At 45.0% G+C, this 20208-nt stretch overlaps 1 long non-coding RNA gene and 2 other non-coding genes across 3 annotated transcripts; 1 reads left to right on the top strand and 2 right to left on the bottom strand.

The window, feature by feature from the left end:
• The first annotated feature begins 2536 nt into the window (after positions 1–2536).
• trnal-uaa lies at positions 2537–2619 on the top strand. Its single transcript has one exon. It is a non-coding gene; the product is annotated as a tRNA-Leu (tRNA).
• Positions 2620–4547: 1928 nt separating this feature from the next.
• On the bottom strand, positions 4548–4630 carry trnal-uaa. Its single transcript has one exon. It is a non-coding gene; the product is annotated as a tRNA-Leu (tRNA).
• Positions 4631–6861: 2231 nt separating this feature from the next.
• On the bottom strand, positions 6862–17291 carry LOC116975828. Its single transcript, XR_004412792.1, has 3 exons — positions 17170–17291; positions 17029–17031; positions 6862–6871 (listed from the first exon to the last, which is right to left on the bottom strand). It is a non-coding gene; the product is annotated as an uncharacterized LOC116975828 (long non-coding RNA).
• Positions 17292–20208: the final 2917 nt, after the last annotated feature.

The raw sequence follows: 20208 nt of genomic DNA, 5'->3' as shown, positions 1-20208 counted from the left end.
CAATGAAACAAGGGAACAAAGGAATATAGGAAGAGGTGGCTGCCATTTAGCACCTGTACCATTCCATTAGCTGTCATTATTATTATTATTATTATTATTATTATTATTATTACTGCTGTCAGTGAGGTCAGGACTGATATAACTCAAAGAACATACAGAAACATAGAAAATAGGTGCAGGAATAGGCCATTCGACTCTTCGAGCTAACACCGCCATTCAATATGATCATCCAAAATCAGTACCCCATTCCTACTTTTCCCCCACATCCCTTGATTCCGTTAGCCCTAAGAGCTAAATCTAACTCTCTCTTGAAAACATCCAGTGAATTGGCCTCCACTGCCTTCTGTGGCAGAGAATTCCACAGATTCACAACTGTCTGGTTAAAAAAGTTTTTCCTCATCTTAGTCCTAAATGGCCTACCCCTTATTCTTAAACTGTGACCCCTGGTTCTGGACTCCCCCAACATCGGAAACATATTTCCTGCATCTAGCCTGTCCAATCCCTTAAGAATTTTATATCTTTCTATAAGATATCCTCCCATCCTTCTAAATTCCAGTGAATACAAGCCCAGTCGACCCATTCTTTCATCATATGTCAGTCCCGCCATATCTCAAAAAGATGGAGTAACTCAGCGGGCCAGACAGCATCTCTGGATAAAAGGAACAGGTGACGTTTTGGCTTGAGGCCATTCTTTAGACCCTGCAGTTCCTGCCAACACATCTGCAGTTCCTTCCAACACATCTGCAGTTCCTGCCAACACATCTGCAGTTCCTTTCTACAAATAGCTGTGATCTATATCCCTTAATCGTCTGGATTTCAAAAGTCTATGAATCTCCTCTTTAAAATTGTCAATTGACTGTACAATTCTACTTAGAGACTGTCACCCTTACAGAATAATAATGTGTGATCCATGCCTTTAAATTAAAATGGGCAATGTTGAACCAAAGTCTAGGCAGTGGCCTATTTTGCCCCTGCCTAGGTGAATATTTGGTGGAATAGCTACACAGCATGAGCCTGATGTTGAAGGTGAGTGAGCACCTATATTTTAGTTTAATTTAGAGATACAGCGTGGAAACAGGCCCCTCGGCCCACCGAGTCTGCACCAACCACTGATCCCCGCACATTAAAGGGGCTGTCCCACTTTCCCGAGTTATTCACAAATTCTCCCGAGTTATTCACGAATTCTCCCGAGTTTTCAAACTCGTAGAATGTTCGTAACGAGTCCGTAGGAGGCGGTAGGAGTCCGTGGATATATCGTAGTGGCTCGTTATGCCAGCCGTAGGTACTGAGGCAATTTTTTTATTCGTGGACATTTTTCATCATGCTGAAAAAACGTCCCGTCTTACCTGATGCCCCGAGTACCTACGGGTGGCCCATCTAAGCAAGTCCCATTTGCACGTATTTGGCTCATATTCCTCGCAGCATTTCATTTCCATGTGCCTGTCCAAATGTCATTTAAATATTGTTCTTGTACCTGCCTCAATTACCTCCTCTGGCAGCTTATTCTATAGATAGCCACAATAAGCTGGAGTAATCCAGCGGGCCAGACAGCATCTCTGGGGAAAGGGAATAGGTGACGATTTGGGTTGAGACCCTTATTCACATCTGACGAGCTGACCTCCATCACACTGAGGCCAGGTGCCAACTCTCAGACACCTCCTCTTACTTACCCTTGGACCATGACTCGACAGATGAGCACCAGGCCATCACTTTTCAGACTATCTCTGATTTATCACATCCAGCTGTCTGCCCTCCAGAGCACGGCCCGGTTTTACCTTCTCCCCAAGATCCATAAACACAACTGCTCTGGCAGACCCATTGTTTCTGCCTGCTCCTGTCCCACTGAAATCATTTCCACGTACCTCGACTCCATCCTATCCCCCCTGGTCCAATCCCTCCCGAACTATGTCCAGGACACCTTACATGCCCTTCGTCTCTTTAATGACTTCCGCTTTCCGAGCCCCCACTCCCTCATCTCCGCTATGGACGCTCAGTCACTCTACACCTCCATCCCTCACCAGGAAGGCCTCAAAGCCCTCCATTTCTTCCTCGACAGCACAGCCAGCCAATTTCCCTGGTCTGAAGAAGGGTCTTGACTTGAAACATCACTTATTCCTTTTCTCCAGAGATGCTGACCCAGCTTTTAGTGTCTACCTTCGGTTTAAACCAGCATCTGTAGTTCCATCCTACACAGCTCATTCTATATGTCCACCATTCTCTAAGTGAAAGCGTTGCCTCTCAGATTCCTATTAAATCATTCCCCTCTCACCTTAAACCTCTTGATTCCCCTTCTCTGGGTAAAACACTGTGCATGCGCCCTATCAATTCCCCTCATGATTTTATACACGTCTATAAGATAATCCCTTTGCCTTCTGCACTCCAAGTAATAAAGCCCCTGCTTGCCATGTCTCTCCCTGTAGCTCAGGACCACTTTCAGGGAACTGTGTACCAATACTCAGACACCCCTCTGCTCTACAATGCACTCCAGGGCCCTACCATTCACTATGAAGGTCCTGCCGTAGTTTGACTATCTTGCACCAGGATGGCCGAGTGGTTAAGGCGTTGGACTTAAGATCCAATGGATGTATGTCCGCGTGGGTTCGAACCCCACTCCTGGTAATGTGTTCTGGGCTAAAATGTTGCCCCATGCTTCTCCTTTAAATTTTCCCCTCTCGTATTTGATGTTTCCATCCTGGGAAAAAGTTTATGACTCTCTACCCTTTCTCTGCCTCTCATAATTTTATATATTTCTACCAGGTCTCCCTGCAACCACCGGCATTTCAGCGAAAGCAATCAAAGTCTGTCCGATGTCTCCCAGTAGCTAATACACTTGAATCTGTAGAAGTTTAAGAAAGGCACAAAATATAGGCAATATCTCTGGGGAGAAGGAATGGGTGACGTTTCAGGTCGAGACCCTTCCGCAGACTGAGTATCTAAGAGAGTATTTGGTGACATACCAAATCTCCTCAATCTTCTAATGAAGTTGAGTGTTGGTGAGCTTTCTTTATGATTGCATCAATGTGCTGGGTCCAGCACAGGTCTTCAGAGATATGCATGCATGCATGAACTTGAAGTTGTTGACTCTCTCCATCACCATTGATGAAGATGGGCTTGCGGATCCTCAGCCATCCTCTTCTAAAGTTAACAGTTTCTTGGGCACCTAACAAACAGAAATAGTTGCAGTTGACGGCAAAAAGTGATAAACACTGCCCAGTCCATCATCGGCTCTGACCTCCCTACCATCGAGTGGATCTATCGCAGTCGCTGCCTCAAAAAGGCTGCCAGCATCATCAAAGACCCACACCACCCTGGCCACTCATTCATCTCCCCGCTGCCTTCAGGTTACTTTGAAGAAGGTACAGGAGCCTGAAATCTGCAACATCCAGGTTCAGGAATAGCTACTTCCCTACAGCCATCAGGCTATTAAACTCAACTTAAACAAAACCCTGAGCCCATTGCACTTTATCTGTTTATTTATGTGTGTATATATATATATTCATTGGTATATGGTCACACTGATCTGTTCTGCATTTATTTATGTCTACTATATTCTGTTGTGCTGAAGCAAAGCAAGAATTTCATTATCCTATCTGGGACACATAACAGTAAACTCTCTTGAATCTTGAATCTTGACTTGCCTGCCCTCTTGCGGCTATGTGCAGCCCTCTATTGTGACAAGGAAACAAGGGCATTGCTGTGAAGTGAAACTGTAAACAGAAGAGGGTCTCGACCCAAAACGTCACCCATTCCTTCTATCCAGAGATGCTGCCTGTCCCGCTGAGTTACTCCAGCATTCTGTATCTAACACTAGATTTACCGTAATTTGCAAGGAATACCATTCAATTCATTTGAATGTTATTAAAGTTTTATTCAAAGATATTGCTGTATATGGGAATATTAACAGTGCAATCCTGAATTTTTAAAAAAAACATTAAAAGTTTTCATAGTGTTCCAGTTCCAGACAACTATGTATTTATTGTACATCCTAAATGTAGACCTACATTTTCCCCAACAATACTTGTCTCTATACATTTCTTAATAAAAATAAAATAACTTTTATATAATACTCTTAAAGTTATAATTCCAATTTATATAATATAATTTTAAATTATGAATAATTTAAGTGAAATATTTTTGGGATTACATTCCATAAAAAGCAAATATTTGCGATTTTATATTAAATGTTTCAATTTTAATTTTATACAATTTGATCAAGGCTCATAATACAATTTTACCAGGTTGTAGGCAAAACAAAGCATTTCATTATACTGTGGCCAAATAAAGTAAAATTAAATCTTTGAATCAAGTGTTAATTTTGATGTTTTTGAAAACATTCTCATTGTACTTTATATTTTAGAATTAATATAAGCATGTAATACATTGGATTGATGTAATTGTAATTTAATTTAAGAAAAACGTATTGTAACGCATTGTATTGATGTTTTAAATGAAGCCTAATTTCTATACAGAAATATCTTCCATAAGCTGTACAGTGAATTGAAGCTTTTATTTCATGAAGTGATTCACCGCTGTTGCAAAAAATCTAATACCAGGAGTGGGGTTCGAACCCACGCGGACATATGTCCATTGGATCTTAAGTCCAACGCCTTAACCACTCGGCCATCCTGGTGCGAGATAGCAGCAATAGTGAAACATCGGCACAAGACGCTCGCTGCCACAAGCGCCGCGCGCTCACGGCTCACGGCTCACTCACGGCTCACGCACAGCTCACTCACAGCTCACGGCTCACTCACGGCTCCACTGTCAGTGAGTTCCGGGCCCGCTCCCCCGGCAATGTTTCCATGGATCACGACTCAAGAGGCACGGACGGGATCGGCGCTGGGAGAGCGCCGCATAGTGGCAGTTCACCAGGTGCGGCGTCGGGGTGAATCCGCCCCCACCATCACCCCCCCCCCCGGGGCGGCCCCGTATCTGCGCCTCACCCCCGGGGCGGCCCCGTATCTGCGCCTCACCCCCCCCCCCCCCCCCGGGGCGGCCCCGTATCTGCGCCTCACCCCCCCCCCCCCCCGGGGCGGCCCCTTATCTGCGCCTCACCCCCACCCCCCCCACAGCTGCTGCTGCTGCACGGCCGCCAGAGGCGCCAAACACACTCACACCCCGGGCCTAGGCCCATCCAACGCCGCTGCTGCTGCAGGGCCAACACACACACACACAGCACTAATCACACTCAGCACTAATCACACTCAGGGTATTAAACACACTCACAGCACTAATCACACTCACGGCACTAATCACACTCACAGCACTAATCACACTCACAGCACTAATCACACTCAGGGTATTAAACACACTCACAGCACTAATCACACTCAGGGTATTAAACACACTCACAACATTAATCACACTCAGGGTATTAAACACACAGCACTAATCACACTCACAGCACTAATCACACTCAGAGCATTAATCACACTCACAGCACTAATCACACTCAGGGCACTAATCACACTCAGAGCACTAATCACACTCAGGGTATTAAACACACTCACAGCACTAATCACACTCAACACTAATCACACACAGCATTAATCACACTCACAGCATTAATCACACTCACAGCACTAATCACACTCAGAGCACTAATCACACTCGGTATTAAACACACTCACAGCACTAATCACACTCACAGCACTAATCACACTCAGAGCATTAATCACACTCACAGCATTAATCACACTCACAGCACTAATCACACTCAGAGCACTAATCACACTCGGTATTAAACACACTCACAGCACTAATCACACTCACAGCACTAATCACACTCAGAGCATTAATCACACTCACAGCACTAATCACACGCAGGGCACTAATCACACTCAGGGCACTAATCACACTCACAGCACTAATCACACTCACAGCACTAATCACACTCGGTATTAAACACACTCACAGCACTAATCACACTCGGTATTAAACACACTCACAGCACTAATCACTCGGTATTAAACACACTCACAGCACTAATCACACTCAGAGCATTAATCACACTCACAGCACTAATCACACTCACAGCACTAATCACACTCACAGCACTAATCACACTCAGGGCACTAATCACACTCAGAGCACTAATCACACAGAGCACTAATCACACTCAAGGTATTAAACACACTCACAGCACTAATCACACTCAGAGCATTAATCACACTCACAGCACTAATCACACTCAGAGCATTAATTACACTCACAGCACTAATCACACTCGGTATTAAACACACTCACAGCACTAATCACACTCAGAGCATTAATCACACTCACAGCACTAATCACACTCACGGCACTAATCACACTCACAGCACTAATCACACTCAGGGTATTAAACACACTCACAGCACTAATCACACTCAGGGTATTAAACACACTCACAGCACTAATCACACTCAGAGCATTAATCACACTCACAGCACTAATCACACTCATGGCACTAATCACACTCACAGCACTAATCACACTCGGTATTAAACACACTCACAGCACTAATCACACTCAGGGTATTAAACACACTCACAGCACTAATCACACTCAGCACTAATCACACTCAGAGCATTAATCACACTCACAGCACTAATCACACTCAGGGCACTAATCACACTCAGAGCACTAATCACACTCAGGGTATTAAACACACTCACAGCACTAATCACACTCACAACACTAATCACACTCACAGCATTAATCACACTCAGCATTAATCACACTCACAGCACTAATCACACTCACAGCACTAATCACACTCACAGCACTAATTACACTCACAGCACTAATCACACTCACAGCACTAATCACGCTCAGGGTATTAAACACACTCAGAGCACTAATCACACTCAGAGCATTAATCACATCAGCACTAATCACACTCAGGGCACTAATCACACTCAGAGCACTAATCACACTCGGAGCACTAATCACACTCGGAGCACTAATCACACTCAGGGTATTAAACATACTCTGAGCACTAATCACACTCAGGGTATTAAACATACTCAGAGCACTAATCACACTCAGAGCATTAATCACACTCAGAGCATTAATCACACTCAGGGCACTAATCACACTCGGCACTAAACACTCAGGGCACTAATCACACTCAGGGCCCTAATCACAGGGCACTAATCACACTCAGGGCACTAATCACACTCAGGGCACTAATTACACTCAGGGCATTTGTTGTGAGATAAATGAAACTTTCACTACTCGTAATTAATTTAACTTTATTTAAGCTTTAAGCAACTTATTTCTTTAATACATAAACCTCAGAAACGTCTGGCAAACATGGCTGATTCCGCAGGCGTTTCCCGCCCGAAATACTTCGCACATGCGCACACTCCGGAAATGTCCTGCACATGCGCACACTCTAGAAGAGCTCCGCACATGCGCACATGCGCCCACTTCATTCTCCCCTCCTATTTATAAGTTGAGACGGTCAGGAGGTTTAATACGTCTTGATGACCGTCACAGCACTGGAGCCTCAGGAGATAATGGTGTTTCAATAGCTGGGGGTAGATATATTGCTTGGTCATCAACTTCACTCATATTGTTATTTAGATTTTCAATTTTAGAATTTCTTGTAGAAGTTTCCATAGAGAATGCTGGAAGTGTTGGAGGAAGTTCCCGATTAGTGTTATCAAGAAGTGACAGAGCTGACGGAGGAAGTTCTCGATTAGTGTTATCAGGAAGTGACGGAGCTGATGAAGAAGACGGACATGGTGCAAGGTCACGAAGTGAGACAGTTGACTGACGTCCATCCTGATACCTGATAGTTGCATAAGAAGGGTTAACATCAGTCAGTTCAACTTCATCAACAAAAGGTTCATTCTTATTTGATTGGACATAACGACGAAGCAACACAGGCCCATGGCTAGTCAACCATGATGGCAGAGAAGTACCACTAGAAGAACACCGTTTGAAGTTAAAGAACCGCTCGTGTGGAGTAGTATTGGTAGCAGTTGACAGTAGCGATCTGATGGAGTGTAATGCATCTGGTAGAACACATTCCCACTGCTGATCTGGTATATCATTTGACTTTAAAGCCAGTTTCACTGCTTTCCAAATGATTCCGTTATACCTCTCAACCTGACCATTTCCAATAGGATGATATGGTGTTGTTTTACTTGTTGCAATTCCTCTCTCAGAAAGGTAGTCCTTTAAATCTTTTGACATGAATGAGGTGCCCCTATCAGAATGTATGTAACTTGGAAATCCACAGAATGAAAACAGTTGATCTAAACATTTGATAACTGTAGCAGCTGACATATTTGGACAAGGAAAGGCAAATGGAAACCTTGAATATTCGTCAACTAAGGTAAGTATATAAAAATTTCGAGAGGAGGATGGTAAAGGCCCTTTGAAGTCAATACTCAAATGTTCCATAGGTTGAGTAGCTTTGATCAATCTTCCTTCTTCAGGACGGAAGAACCTTGGTTTTAATTCAGCACAGATTCTACATGAAGCACACGTCATCTTCACATCTTCTGTAGAGAAAGGTAAATTTTTGGAACGAACATAGTGTAACAAACGAGTGACTCCAGGATGACACAGGCCATTGTGAAGATCAGTGAGTGCAGAAGAATGAACAGAGGCACAAAATGCTCGAGTTAATGTGTCCGGAGCAACATTATCCTTACCAGGGCGGTACTCAATTGAATAACTATATGCAGATAATTCAATCTTCCATTCAATCTTCCATTCGTTTCCGATTATCCAGCATAAAAGCTACTGAACGCTGATCTGTTATCTGAAGTGCTGGCGAGCAAGGAAATGACTCCATTTCCTCACTGCTTCAATAATTGCTGTAGCTTTCTTTTCGACGGGTGGGTAGTGCAATTCACTACCTTGGAGAGTACGAGACATGAAAGCCACTGGTCGTCCTCCTTGATTTAATGTTGCTGATACTGCTAAATCCGAGGCATCACATTCAACAACAAAGGGGAGATCCTCATCGATGGCGTGTAATGTCGCAGATTCCAATTGTTTCTTTAAAGAAGTAAAGGCACCAATTGCTGTAGAGTCAAGGGGGAAAGATTTTGCTCTAATCAAAGGTTGAATTTTGTCAGAAGAATTTGGTATCCATTTAGCATAATATGCAAACATCCCAAGAACCCTTCGTAGAGAGTTTAATGTTGCTGGAACAGGTATTTCTTGGAGTGGGCGAAGTCTTTCTGGATCAGGCTTGATTATATCATTTCCAACCCAATAACCATGAATATTAATTGATGATACTGATGTTATTGACTTAGCCTCATTTAATGTTAGATATTTAGAATGTACAACATCTAAAAACCGTTGTACATTTTCATCATGTTCAGCTTGGTCTTTTCCTGCAATAGTTATATTATCAAGATAAGGGAATCTATCTTTAAGGTTTTCCTGTTCAACAACTCAGTATCCCGTACCTGCCTTCTCTCCATACCCTCTGATCCCCTTAGCCACAAGGGCCACATCTAACTCCCTCTTAAATATAGCCAATGAACTGGCCTCGACTACCCTCTGTGGCAGAGAGTTCCAGAGATTCACCACTCTCTGTGTGAAAAAAGTTCTTCTCATCTCGGTTTTAAAGGATTTCCCCCTTATCCTTAAGCTGTGACCCCTTGTCCTGGACTTCCCCAACATCGGGAGCAATCTTCCTGCATCTAGCCTGTCCAACCCCTTAAGAATTTTATAAGTTTCTATAACATCCCCTCTCAATCTCCTAAATTCTAGAGAGTATAAACCAAGTCTATCCAGTCTTTCTTCATAAGACAGTCCTGACATCCCAGGAATCAGTCTGGTGAACCTTCTCTGCACTCCCTCTATGGCAATAATGTCCTTCCTCAGATTTGGAGACCAAAACTGTACGCAATACTCCAGGTGTGGTCTCACCAAGACCCTGTACAACTGCAGTAGAACCTCCCTGCTCCTATACTCAAATCCTTTTGCTATGAAAGCTAACATACCATTCGCTTTCTTCACTGCCTGCTGCACCTGCATGCCCACTTTCAATGACTGGTGTACCATGACACCCAGGTCTCGCTGCATCTCCCCTTTTCCTAGTCGGCCACTATTTAGATAATAGTCTGCTTTCCTGTTTTTGCCACCAAAATGGATAACCTCACATTTATCCACATTATACTGCATCTGCCAAACATTTGCCCACTCACCCAGCCTATCCAAGTCACCTTGCAGTCTCCTAGCATCCTCCTCACAGATAACACTGCCCCCCAGCTTAGTGTCATCCGCAAACTTGGAGATATTGCCTTCAATTCCCTCATCCAGATCATTAATATATATTGTAAATAGCTGGGGTCCCAGCACTGAGCCTTGCGGTACCCCACTAGTCACTGCCTGCCATTGTGAAAAGGACCCGTTTACTCCTACTCTTTGCTTCCTGTTTGCCAGCCAGTTCTCTATCCACATCAATACTGAACCCCCAATGCCATGTGCTTTAAGTTTGTATACTAATCTCTTATGTGGGACCTTGTCGAAAGCTCGGAACTCTTCCCCATGATAAACAGGTGAGTTGATCATGGGGAACAAGGATATGGCGGACCAATTGAATAACTACTTTGGTTCCGTCTTCACTAAGGAAGACATAAATAATCTGCCGGAAATAGCAGGGGACCGTGGGTCAAAGGAGTTGGAGGAATTGAGTGAAATCCAGGTTAGCCGGGAAGTGGTGTTGGGTAAATTGAATGGATTAAAGGCCGATAAATCCCCAGGGCCAGATAGGCTGCATCCCAGAGTACTTAAGGAAGTAGCTCCAGAAATAGTGGATGCATTAGTAATAATCTTTCAAAACTCTTTAGATTCTGGAGTAGTTCCTGAGCATTGGCGGGTAGCAAACGTAACCCCACTTTTTAAGAAGGGAGGGAGAGAGAAAACGGGGAATTACATACCAGTTAGTCTAACATCGGTATTGGGGAAACTGCTAGAATCAGTTATTAAAGATGGGATAGCAGCACATTTGGAAAGTGGTGAAATCATTGGACAAAGTCAGCATGGATTTACAAAAGGTAAATCATGTCTGACGAATCTTATAGAATTCTTCGAGGATGTAACTAGTAGCGTGGATAGGGGAGAACCAGTGGATGTGGTGTATCTGGACTTCCAGAAGGCTTTCGACAAGGTCCCACATAAGAGATTAGTATACAAACTTAAAGCACACGGCATTGGGGGTTCAGTATTGATGTGGATAGAGAACTGGCTGGCAAACAGGAAGCAAAGAGTAGGAGTAAACGGGTCCTTTTCACAATGGCAGGCAGTGACTAGTGGGGTACCGCAAGGCTCAGTGCTGGGACCCCAGCTATTTACAATATATATTAATGATCTGGATGAGGGAATTGAAGGCAATATCTCCAAGTTTGCGGATGACACTAAGCTGGGGGGCAGGGTTAGCTGTGAGGAGGATGCTAGGAGACTGCAAGGTGACTTGGATAGGCTGGGTGAGTGGGCAAATGTTTGGCTGATGCAGTATAATGTGGATAAATGTGAGGTTATCCATTTTGGTGGCAAAAACAGGAAAGCAGACTATTGTCTAAATGGTGGCCGACTAGGAAAAGGGGAGATGCAGCGAGACCTGGGTGTCATGGTACACCAGTCATTGAAAGTAGGCATGCAGGTGCAGCAGGCAGTGAAGAAAGCGAATGGTATGTTAGCTTTCATAGCAAAAGGATTTGAGTATAGGAGCAGGGAGGTTCTACTGCAGTTGTACAGGGTCTTGGTGAGACCACACCTGGAGTATTGCGTACAGTTTTGGTCTCCAAATCTGAGGAAGGACATTATTGCCATAGAGGGAGTGCAGAGAAGGTTCACCAGACTGATTCCTGGGATGTCAGGACTGTCTTATGAAGGACAGGCTAGATGCAGGAAGATTGCTCCCGATGTTGGGGAAGTCCAGGACAAGGGGTCACAGCCTAAGGGGGAAATCCTTTAAAACCGAGATGAGAAGAACATTTTTCACACAGAGAGTGGTGAATCTCTGGAACTCTCTGCCACAGAGGGTAGTCGAGGCCAGTTCATTGGCTATATTTAAGAGGGAGTTAGATGTGGCCCTTGTGGCTAAGGGGATCAGAGGGTATGGAGAGAAGGCAGGTACGGGATACTGAGTTGGATGATCAACCATGATCATATTGAATGGCGGTGCAGGCTCGAAGGGCCGAATGGCCTACTCCTGCACCTAATTTCTATGTTTCTATGATGTTGGGGTAGTCCAGAACCAGGGGCCACAGTTTAAGAATAAGGGGTAAGCCATTTAGAACGGAGACGAGGAAACACTTTTTCACACAGAGGGTTGTGAATCTGTGGAATTCTCCGCCTAAGAAGGCAATGGAGGCCGGTTCTCTGGATGCTTTCAAGAGAGAGTTAGATAGAGCTCTTAAAGATAGCGGAGTCAGGGGATATGGGGAGAAGGCAAGAACGGGGTACTGATTGTGGATGATCAGCCATGATCACAGTGAATGGCGGTGCTGGCTCGAAGGGCCGAATTTGCCGCAGTCGTATATAAGATCCCACCCCCCTGCCAAGTTGGTATAAACCCACCCGTGTAGCAGTAATGAACCTACCTGGATTCATATTGACCCCCCTCCAGTTCAGGTGCAACCCATCTCTCTTGTACAGGTCACCCCTGCCCCAAAATACATCGCAATGGTTTAGAAATCTGAATCCCTGCCCCTTGTACCAACTCCTCAGCCACACAGCCATCTCCCCTACCTTCAATCGCACGTGGCACTGGAAGATATCTAGAGATCACAACACTGGAGGTGTTCATTTTCAGTTTCTTACCTAACTCCCTATACTCGTAGTGCAGAACCTCCTACCTCTTCCAACCTATATCGTTTGTGCCAACATGCACAACTTCTGGATGCTCCCCCTCCCTATTGAAGATGTCATGAAGCTACACCGAGATGTCCTGGACCCTGGCACCAGGGAGGCAGCACATCATCCTAGATTCTCGACCGCTGCCACAGAATCTCCTATCTGCACCCCTAACTATAGACTCGCCCACCACTATGGCTCTGACTGATGTCACCCTTCAGCGCTGAGCCTCAGTGCCAGGGTTGGTGTCACAGCCCTGCCTGCTACTGCTGCTCAACCTTGATGCATTGTCCTCCTCGACAGCACCCAAGAGGGTGTACCTGATTTGAAGAGGCACGACCACTGGGGTCACCTGCTCTCCATGTCCAATTCCCTTCCCTTCCTCGTAGTCACCCCCCTTCGCTCTTCCTGGACCTTTGGTGTGACAACCTCGTGAAGGTACATAACGACCTGCTTCTCGCCATTGACTCCGGCGACTGTGCAACCCTGCTCCTTCTCGACCTCAGCGCTGCCTTCGATACAGTCGACCACACCATCCTAATTGGCCCTCTCCGGTCCGGGGTTGGTATTGATGGCAGTGCCCTGAGCTGGTTCATCTCCTATCTCAAAGATAATAGTTTCTCCACAAACATAGGTAACTCTTTCTCCTCCCCAGCAAGCCTTTGCCGCGGGGTTCCACAAGGCTCCATCCTAGAAGCTGCCTCACCCGCTGAGTTTCTCCAGTATTTTTGTCTACCTTCCTGCCAGAATGTTGGTTCTCCTCCAGCAAAGGTGCAACCCGCCCCGTTTATACACGTCACCCCTGCCACAGAGGAAATCTCAGTGGTCTAGAAATTAAAATCCCTGCCCCCTGCACCAACTCCTCAGCCACATATTCAGCTCCCTTATCACCCCGTTCCTACCATCACTAGCATCAATGCTGTTAAAGGTCTTGCCAATAATCATAACCATAGTCATAATTACTTTATTAGTCAAGTATGGTTTGCAACATATGAGGAATTTGATTTGCCGTACAGTCATACTAATAAAAAGCAACGGAACACACCAAATACATTTTAACATAAACATCCACCACAGTGACTCCTCCACATTCCTCACTGTGATGGAAGGCGAATAAAAGTTGAATCTCTTCCCTTCTTTGTTCTCCCGCGGTCGGGGGCTTCGAGCCCTCTGTTGACGGGACGATCTTGACTCCCGTAACCGGCGGTCGGGCCCTCCGGGTTGGGGAGATCGAGCTCCTGCATCGGGGGGGGGGGGGGGAATCTCAGCTCCCCCGCACCGGGCGATCAACTCCGGGTCGGAGCTAGTCAAACCTTCGACTCTGGATCTTCCCGACATTGATCTCTACCCGAGACTGCGAGCTCCTCGATGTTGGAATCCGGCTGCAGTTGGAGCGTCGATCCCAGGCAAGGGATCGCAGGCTCCAATGGAAAGTCCACGTCCCCACGGTGGGGCTCAAAGTCAGTCCCGAGCAAGGCCGCCAGCTCCATGACGTTAGGCCGCAGAGCGACTGGAGATACGATTTGGAAAACAATCGCATCTCCGGCAAGATAAGAGATTGAAAAAATGTTTCCCCCTCCCCCCTCCCCCCCACATAAAACAAACCAGCGAACATTAACACATACTTTTAAAACACACTACAAATAACAAAAAATACGAAAAAACAGACAAACCGTTGGCGAGGCTGCCAGCACTGACAGCGATACCCGGTGGAATGACTATATACTTTCCCCGTACATTTGCCTCTCAAAGTGCAACCCCTCACACTTGCCCAGTTTCACCACCATCTGCCATTACTCCACCCATTTCTGCAGATGATCTATATCCCATTTATACTTTGACATCCTTCCACACTGTTTGCTAACTGACCAACTTTGGTTGACTGCAAACTTAAGCCCCTGTCCCACGATGCGAGTTTACCCAAGAGCTCTCCCCGGTTTAAAAAAAAATCAAACTCGTGGAACTTCATCACGTGTATTTTTTTACTCTTGGAAATTTTTCACTGTTGAAAAAACTTCACGAGTTACCGCGTTTCCCGAGTACCTGCCGTTAGCATTACGAACCGCTAAGAGACATCCACGAGCTCCGACGTACCCGCTACGTACATTCTACGTACTTACCACGAGTTTGATTTTTTAATCTTCTGTATCAGCCTACCATGAGGGTCTTTATCAAATTCCTTACACACAAGAAGCATACAAGGTTTAGGGGTAACCTTACAGATGTCTATAGGTAAGTTAGAAGGGAAATAATGGTAAGAATCTCAGGTTTCAATAAAAAAAACTTTATTAGAAAATATAGCACACTCAAATAAAAAAATGTTGACAACAAATTTTAGACTTTAGAGATACAGCGGGGAAATATGCCCTTCGGACCACCAAGTCCGTTCCAGCCAGCGATCCCCGTACACTAGCATTATTTTACACACCAGGGATAACTTACAATTTCACTGAAGCCTATTAACCTACAAACCTGTACGTCTTTGGATGAATAGGGTGAACGTAAAAACTGTACAGACAGCACCCGTAGTCAGGTTCGAACCCGGGTGTCTCGCACTGTGAGGCAGCATCTCTATCACTGCGCCACCGTGCCGCCCTTTTGCCTCATAGTGCTGCAAAATACTTGGAGTATTTCCTGAACTATTACTGCGCTGAATGATAACAAACTCACTGGTAACTTTACCAGACAATCAGCTTGCATTGTAAAATATGGCCATGCTGAAGCTCTTTCTTCTCACAAACTCAGCTCATTCATTGATATATAGTCATATAGCACGGAAACAGGCCCTTCGGCCCAACTTGTCCATGCCAACCAGGATGCCTCACCTATGCTAGTCCCATCTGCCCACATTTGTGCCATAACCCACTCAACCTTTCCTATCCATCCACCAGTCCAAGGAACTTTAGTTTGGTGAAAAGCTTTTTGTTGCGTGCTATCCTGCATGATAGCACTGCTAAGAATATGCATGATTACAATCAAGTCATCCAAAGTGTGCAGTTACAGTTAAAGATAGTTTGAAGGTCTCCAATGAGGTAGATGAGAGGTCAGGATCGCCCTCTGGCTGGTGAAAGGATAGTTCAGAAGCCTGATAACAGCTGGTAAGAAACTGTCCCCCAATCTGGAGGAATGCAATTTCAAACTTCTGTACCTCTTGCCTGATGGGAGAGGAGAGAAGAGGGAGTGACTGAGGTGAGCTTGGCCCTTGATTATGCTGGTGGCCTTGGATGGAGTCAATGGGAGAGAGGTTGGTGTGCGTGATAGTCTGGGCTGTTATAGTACCTGCCTCAACTCCCTATTCTGGCATTTAATTCCAGAATTCCAACCACCTTCTGAGTGTAAGAGTTGCCCTCAGATTCCTAATAATTCTTACTCCTCTCACCTTGGTCTATCAGGTTTTTGATATCCCAAGTCTGGGAGAAAAACTGAACATTCACTCTACTTAATCCCATTATGATTTTCCTGATCAGAGCCTCAATTTCTCTCATCATCTAGGCTTTCTTATACCCAGCTGCCTTGCCCTTCACTCCAACAAGAACATGCATTCTTGAACACCCACTGTCACTCTTCTATAATCATCCCATTCAATGGGCATAACATTGCACGCAAATATCCTAGTCCCATCAACTTTAGTAACTCCCTGTCTTTTACCATAAAGAGCAAGATCCTGCCTAATACCATCTAATATCATTTCCATATGAGGAGTTGTGTTCATTCCTGCTATGGAAAGATTGAGTCAGCCAATGTCACTAATTCTATTAAATGTGAGAGCCAATGCCACTGATTCTATTAAATGTCTAACCTTAAGATTTGAGCTTGCACGTGCAAAAAGCCTACTAACACAAATGGCAGAACCACTACCCTTGTACAACTTGCAGACATGCAGAATAACCGCAGAGAACTGATTTTAGCAAAGAATGGAAAACAAACAACTTCATAATTGGAGGTGATCAACTTTAAGCAATTTTGCTGATAACCAACCTCAAACAAAGGGTGAAAAACAACCCCATATTTGAAGAGGACCGATGACATCATGCTAATGGATGACTGATGTAAAGGAATATGTGGCAGAAATGTAATTGGATAAGAAGGGGGAAGGAAAGCTTTGTTTAAAAAGGTATATAAGGTAATGCCTGAAGAAGAGGAGTAGCGACTCTTATAGAAAATCTTTCTTCACATTAGACCTCCTCAATCCCATTCAGTACTGTGGCTACTTACGTACTTTTGAAATGTAGTTATTACTGTAACCAATTGGTAGCCAATTTTGCATTCTCCTTGTTAGAATTCTTTGAGTGATGTTGATTGAGAGCTGAATATTAGGCAGGACACAAGTTGAACTCCCTAGCTCTTCTTTAAAACTTGTGAGTAGTTTTGGGCTCCACAACTGAGGAAGGATATGCTGGCATTGGAGGGTCCAGAGGAGGTTTATGAGAATGATCCCAGGAATGAGTGGGTTAACATATGATGAGCGTTTGACGGCACTGGGCCTGTACTCGCTGGAGTTTAGAAGGATGAGGGGGACGGACCTCATTGAAACTTACCGAATAGTGAAAGGCCTGGATAGAGTGGATGTGGAGAGGATGTTTCCACTGGTGGGAGAGTCTAGTTCCAGTGGCCATAGCCTCAGAATTAAAGGACGTACCTTTAGAAAGGAATTGAGGAGGAATTTCTTGCAAGCTGGTAAAAAGCATGGAACTAATACAATACTGGACATTTCAGACCATAACACTGGATGGAAGAGGATTCAGAAGAAACAACTCCAGATTTTGTGTTGGGAGATTCTTTAAAACTAGCTGTGGGGAAGGTCCTTGTGACACATGATCCTTCTCGCCTCTCACCTGCTGCATGGAATGTGAAAAAAGTTTGATTTGCCCACCCCCTGGTCGGCCGAGGGAATAGCGTGGATCCTAGTTCCACATTTTCCAAGTGGTTCCCATTGAACAGATCCGTCCAAGTTGTTTCAATTTATTTCCGAGGATGGCATCAAGATTATCAGCTCTCACCACTCACCGCAGAAACCCGGCTGTTGTGCTTGGATTGTCCCCGAGTCATCCTGCTCTGGCCCAGCCTGGGGCACTATCTTTGCAGGCCAGATATCCAACTTGGCAGAAATCTGCTGATAGTGAGTCAGGGAGCCAATTCTTCATCTAAATGCAAAAGCTCTGCCAATGAGATATGCCAACATCAGAACCCTCTTCGTCCATAACCCTATTCCCTCTTGCTTTCTGTATTCTCTTTCCCCCATTCACTCTTCCTCCTCTGCCTCCAGCTCATCCTTCACCCTCGCATACTCTCCCTCCAACTGCAGTATCTGCAGTCAAATGTCATTCTCTCAATTGCTGGATGGGTTTGGTTTGACAGGAGCAACTGGGACTTAAGGCAGTGCTCCATTTCTTGAACTTGAACTTGGATTGCACGCATTCTTGGAGTGTTGAACTGTCTCTATTCTTTGCCCCAACACCAAATCCAGACCCACCTACCCAAAACAAAAACACAGTTGAAGGGATCTAGCAGTGACAGAATCACAGGGTACTGGGCACATACAGGGCGAAGGCCGTGGACGCCAACAGAATCAACAAGCTCATCGAGAAGGCTGGCTCCATCCTTGGGGAGCGGAGTTGGATTCATTGGAGGTGGTCTCAGAAAGGAGGATGCTCCTCAAACTGCGGAGCATCTTGGACAATACATCTCACCCCCTCCATGACACACTGGTCAACCCGAGGAGCACCTTCAGCAACCAAGATGCAGTACAGAACACCACAGGAGATGCTTTCTCCCTGTGGCTATCAAACTGTGCAACTCCTTCCACTTCTGTCGTGGGGTAGACTGACTCCCCCACCATCCCCCATCTTTGCACATTCCTCACCCTGGCCTTTTCCACTCGATTATTTAATTTAATGTTTGTGCAATTTAAATGTCATTCTTATTATAATGCACGTGACACTTGTCAATGCCTTGTAACGGTATCTTTTGACTGGTGTCAGACCAATTTCCCTCTGGGATAAATAAATTGGTATCGTAATCGCAATGTGAGAGAATAAGAGTGGACGGTGGGAAAGGTGGGGGCAGGAAATTTAGTTGGAGGGGGAGAAATCGATGAGAGATGGATTAAATTGGAGAAGGCACAGTGCCCCATCTGAGCACCAGGCGGTATAGCACGGTCTGCTTAGGCCCAGGTGGGTTATTTGGCTGCTCTGTGGCTCCAGGCCCAGACCTATTGCTGCTTGTCTCTAGATAAAAGGGATGATAATACTTGGGTCTCTACACAGTATTTATAACATATCAAAGCAATGTCCTAAAGGTAAAACTTCAAATCACACAGCTTTGTCTAATTTCAGCACAGTTTACTCTTTGTTGAACTATGAATTTTCAATGTACGTCTTAAGTCATGATCTCTTGATTCATTCACGGTTGCTAAGAAAGTTATGGGCACAGCAGCGAGAATAAAAGATGATCGAAAATGACACCTGTGAGAGGGTGTGTACTGTCAAATTTCATGATGGGATGGACTTCAACAGCACTTGAAACCTTTAAAAAAAAATATAATGTACCACTCGAAGCTCAGAAAACACACAAATAGGTACCATTTCTTAGTGAGACACAAAATGCTGGAGTAACTCAGCGGGACAGCCAGCATCTCCAGACAGAAGGAACGGGTGACGTTTCAGTTGAGACCCTTATTCAGAAGAAGTCTGAAGAAGGATCTTGACCCGAAACATCACCTATTCATTTTCTCCAGAGATGCTGCCTGCCCTGCTGTGTTACTCCAGCATTTTGTGTCTATTTTCAGTGTAAACCAGCATCTGCAGTTCCTTCCCAAACCATTTCTTTAGTGCATTTATTTGACTCTAAAAAGTTGACCTTTGGGTCTATCCTGGTTTGGAACTCAACATATGTAGATTGTTTTTCCCACCGTGGTAGCCCAGAGTGGGAAAAACTGTAAAGGAAACAGAAGATAGACACAAAATGCTGGATTAACTCAGTGGGACAGGCGGTATCTCTGGACAGAAGGAATGGGTGATGTTTCGGGTCAAGACCCTTCTTCAGACCAAAACGTCAACCATCCCTTCTCTCCAGTGATGCTGCCTATCCCGCTGAGTTACTCCAGTATTTTGTGTCTATCTTCGGTGTAAACCAGCATTTGCAGTTCCTTCCCACACAGAGGAAACCAGAATCCAAGACAACCCATTTCTTAACATATGGACGGTCCCATTCAATGAGGGAGTGCAGCGTAGGTTCACCAGGTTAATTCCCGGGATGGCGGAACTGTCATATGCTGAGAGAATGGAGCGGATGGGCTTGTATACTGTGGAATTTAGAAGGATAGGGGAACTTATTGAAACATATAAGATTATTAAGGGTTTGGACACGCTGGAGGCAGGAAACATGTTCCCAATG

The sequence above is a fragment of the Amblyraja radiata genome, chromosome 8 (genome assembly GCF_010909765.2).
Source record: "Amblyraja radiata isolate CabotCenter1 chromosome 8, sAmbRad1.1.pri, whole genome shotgun sequence".
Lineage (NCBI taxonomy): Eukaryota > Metazoa > Chordata > Chondrichthyes > Rajiformes > Rajidae > Amblyraja > Amblyraja radiata.
This window is presented reverse-complemented; position numbering and strand designations above follow the sequence as displayed.